Genomic DNA, 5,183 nt, shown 5'->3' on the forward strand with positions numbered 1-5,183 from the left:
CCTTTATGCTTTTGACATTAACTTCATATGCTAGATAGTAAGACATATCTTCCATAACCTTGGGTGGTTATCATGCTCAACTAGTCATCCATATCAACTTGATCTATCCACTGTTCTTTTGTCAGATACCACAGGAGACATCAAACATTCTATTTTGACATCAATGACAAACTCAGTCATGAATGTAACATATCATCATCAAACCAATATTCCAATAATATCTCAAATATTCCAACAAGATAGCCTCTATTTTAGGTTTTTTTCTTAGATTTTCTATAGGATTTCTCAAATGTGCTATTTCAGTCAGTGTATGCACTATTTCAATGTTCACTAGGTACTGCTCTATAGAGTGAATGAGCTATTTGAATCTTTATATGCATTGTTTTACAATTATATGCACTATAAAATAGATAAAATACATCATAGAATGTTTCAAATGTATTCTTTTAAATAGTAACTATGCCATTTTAGGGTCTTCAGTAGCATTCTTGTTTTGAGCTTGGTTTTCTTATCAATTTGTAGTTATCTTTTTTTGGAATGAATGTTATCCAAACTAAAAATTATTATTAAGTTTTGAAATACATCCAAGCATAGTAGAAGTAGAAATGAAAATTAAATGTAAAACCACACACACCTATAAAAATTCAAGAAAGGGCTTTCTAATAAGGTTGTCTAGAGCTGGTGATTAGTGAGTTTTAGTTTTTAACCAATGATGTTCAGATTTACCTCTCTTGTGACAGAGAGCTTCCCACCAATGCTAAGGAGGTTTGGTGAAATCCCTTATGATATTACTAGAGAAAGGCTATATTCTAAACATGGTTGGCTTTAATTCAAATGTGAATGCAATATTGGAAGCCATTCCCTCTCACTGGGCCTACTAAGGCAACTCAAGAGGTAGCCTTTCTATGACTTAGTAAACCTACCTAATAAAAAGTAGGAAAACAAAAATAAAAAATATGTTTGAGAATTTGATCACTCTAGATGAGTGAGAGAATATCCCTACTATCCTAACCTTCCAAACACAATAGACATAATTGTTCGACTTCAAGCCCTTTAACTACAGAAGACAAGGGGCTTCTAGTTAAGCTATGTGTTGGTTCTTTCCATGTTTGATTATAACTAATATTTATAGAAGGTCTAACATTCTAATCAAATCAAAAAAGTTGAGAGCATAGGCCTACTCCTATTTAGGTCAGCGAGATCAAGCATTTCTATTAAATTGGGTTTCAAACCTAGAAATGTCGCAATTTGCATTGAAAAGGGATGAGGTCCACTTACCTGGTTTGATGCTAGCAAAAGGCTAGGCACATTTTTGAGGGTATTCATTCTTGTCATGCATTTTTAATGACCTCGAAGTTCTCATAAGTTTAGAAGAGGTCTACAAACAACTAGAATTTAGATCTAAATATTAAATGTGATGGTTGATAGCCTAGATTAGATGTATGACAACAAATAACATTTGCATCACAAAAAGTTGTAAATGTGCTATAAGTGTAAGCAAATGCACTATAAAAATAAGAAAATACATTATTAGAATAAGAAAATGTGCTACATAAATCTTCAAAAGTGTTACAAAACACTTCAAATTTGTTAAAAGACTAGTCAAAAGTGTTAAAACATTGTTTAAAAGGACTACAACATTACGAAAATGGAAGATCCAATCTTTGCAAGCTTGGGAACATCTTTGAAAGTCTACTAATCTTGTTATGAAGCTTACTAAACACTATAGAACCAGTAATGGGTCAGACATGCACCAAAAACTAGAGAAAAAAATAGATCTAAAAGAGAAATTAAAGATTAGCAAGAAAACTTGAAGAATAGGCACTTAAAGATGAAGCCCCATGGTGGGCACCAATTTGTACATGGTGGATTCATGTATTCATGAGACCTTAGAGAAGAGTGCAAATATAATGACAATGAACTAAACTAAACCCAAGAAATCATTGTCAAATAGGGATTCTATGAATATCCCATGTTTCCCTAACTACAACCGCTAAGATTGCTCCTAGACTAGCATCTTAGTGACAATTCTAGAACAACAGTATGCCATGAATGCAAATCTACAAATTTCTATGCAAGATCTACGTGAGAATGCAAATTATACGAGTATAATAACCCTAGAATGCTAAAATTATGTGCATGTGTAGACTAAATAAGTGCTAAATGATACTAAATAACATGAAAAGAATGCTAAAATGCTATCAAAATGACATGAATTCACTATAATAACAATGCTAAAAGTTGATAACTCTAAATGTGCCTATCGTGTAGATGCCTAAAACTTGGGTCCTTTGGCTCTTGATTTTCCCTCCTATTTATAGGATTTCAGAAGGGGTTGGAGTAGGAATCATGATTTTACCTTTGATTGGAGGATGTAGGTGACACTAAAAATATCTCATAAGGCACCAAGAGGAAAATTCCAAAAAACTTAGTTTGTGAGGATAAAAGGGGATTTTTCAATTCTTTTAAATATAAAAAAAGGAATTTTCACTTTTGAGAGGATAAATAGATTTTATTGATTTATTTATTGTTCCATTTATTTTTAACTTTTTGCCTTTTCCTTTTTCCCTTTTTTATTTCATTTTGTGATTTATGAATTGCTTTTCCTTTTTTTAAAGTGATTTAGGTCCATTTGATTTGATATTTGATTGATTGATTGATTAATGACTTGATTTAATGCTAATTTGAAAGTCTATTATGTTCCTCTAGTTTAATCCTTAATTTATGTCATTTGATCAAAATTGTGTTGTTTAGGTCTTTGCCAATTTTTGGATGTCTACAACTACAATTTGAGAAATTGTTATATTTTCATTGATGTCAAACCTATTGGTAAGATAGAGTGTCAAACTAACAATGTAGAATGCCATATCATTTGATTGATGAAGAGGATTTGAAAAGAAGAGATGACAAGGTGAGCTAGTAGTGTTGAAGTTATGATAAGTTAAGTAACATGGAAATACAATAAGCATTTGATAAGTTAGTCCTCAACAAGATAATGTGTTGTTCAATCAATACATGAAGCAAAGAAGATAGTTAGGTGAAGTAAAGATTTGAAACAAGTTAGAAGGATAAGCTTGACTGGGAATCAACATTAGTCAGTCATTAAAGAAGTTAAAGTAGAAGATTAAGGAACTTAAGTAAAAGAAAAATAAAATAGTTTAGGTCGAGTGTTAATTATTGCTGAGTAAATGTATGAAGAAATGTTAGAATTAGTCAAGCATAGTATTAGCCAAGTGAGCATGGTGATGTCAAGTGAGAAAGTATAGTGTGTTTCGAGCTACATAATGATAACCAAACTAAAGAACACAATGACCGTTAAGTGACAACAAAAGCTATAGTTTGAGAAAGATTTCAATTTGAGGTCAACCTAGTTGGAATTTTCAATTAGTGAAAGCCATAGAAGATAATGATTAATGAGTTGATGTATTTAATGCACAAGGAGAGTTTGTTAAGTGATAAAAGACAAGGATTTGATAAGAAGTTTCTAGAAGAAGGAGAACAACAAAAAGGATGGAAGGATTCAATTAATCTAACCTAACCCTAAGATCAATGATGAAGTTGAAGAAGAAAAATATCCAAATTAACTATTTAAGGAGGAAAGAGATGTTTTCTAAGGTTGGTTCATTATTGATTTCTGGTCCTAAGGATAATTTATGAAGAGGAGAACAACAAAGTTAAAGTGTAAAGAATTGGGTGAAGATTGCTTACTTGAGGAGATGCCAAGAAGATCAATGATGGAGATGTTAATGGAGTCTAGTAAATGAACCAAAAAATGAGAAAATGGAGATTTGAATTTGCAAAGTGAGTTGTACTTTACAGATCAAACCTATTGTTACATTCTAACCATTGTATTAGTCAAAATCCTTTAATCAAGGTTGACCCAACAATCATGTTGTAAATCCTTCAATCAAGAGGATATTTTAATGGAATAATCAAAAGTTCTCTAACAAGGCCACTTCTAATAGGGTGATTAAATCCTTTAAATGCACATTTAATAGTGTGGTTTATAACCTTTAATAGGGTTGGCTCTTAATCGAGCTCACTTCAAAAGAGTGAAAAATTGGTATCATGTTACTTGGTGGTTTTTTCCAAATTGGTTTTCCACGTTAAATCTTGGTGTCAAAGTGTTATTTTCATGTGTGGATGTTATTCTTATGCATTCTATATTTTATAGTAGTTTATTTACTAGCAATGAACATATAATGAGATAGAGAGTTAAGGAATTGTATGAAAAGTTAAATTGTTGATGATATGTTATATAGACCAAGTGGATTTGTGAGATTGATTAAGTTGTTTGAAGTTATTAAAATTTAAATTGGTATATATGGAAATGAGGATAACTAATATGGTTATTTTTAGAAAAATTTCCCTTCAAATATCTTGGGCTTGTTCCTAGCTCCATTTTTCCATTTGAATTTTTGAATTCTGATTCTTGAGGCTCAGATTATCAATGGTTAATGAAAGACATTGAAATACATATTTTTGATGAAATCATTAACCATTAACCTTTAAAAAGGTTAAAATTTGGGGTCCAAAACATGTGTTTTAGTTTGAAATTGTAACCTCTCCACCCAAAAAGGGTTAAGATAAATTTTCAAAACATGTATTCCAAACCATTACCCTTAACCTCTCATCCAAAAAGGTTAAGGTTAAAGGCTCAAAATATGTATCTTTGAGATGGTTATTAACCTCTTTGTTTAGCTAATAAAGGTCAAGAACTGGAAGGAAGATCATCTTAGAGGTGGGTGTAAGATGGAAAATTGCAAAACATACATAAGACTACAAAATTGGTAGTTCAAAGATTGGAAGTTGTGGCATCACAAGATGTTATGAAAGATTTTTAGTGAAACTACCTTGAACAAATGGACAAAAAAATTTAAAGCACCTTCCAATCTTCAGATGATTGTAATGGCCTCACAAGATTGGAACACATTCTTACTAAATTTGATACTCTATATAGTCAAAAGATTATTCCAATACAAACATTGAATAGTCTCAATGCATTTGAGGGTTGTCTTTATGGATATGTATCCAAATAGTGGATACTGTTAAAGGATTTTGGAATCTTAGGGGATATAAGTAATTATTCTAGTATATGATATTACATGCTACAAATAACCAAAAATCCACACTTGTGATGGTTTTAGTGTATTAGAAGATTTCTCTATAAAGAACTCACGAAG

Source organism: Cupressus sempervirens, chromosome 1, assembly GCF_028749045.1.
Source record: "Cupressus sempervirens isolate cs-2001-9-10 chromosome 1, ASM2874904v1, whole genome shotgun sequence".
Classification (NCBI taxonomy): Eukaryota; Viridiplantae; Streptophyta; class Pinopsida; order Cupressales; family Cupressaceae; genus Cupressus; species Cupressus sempervirens.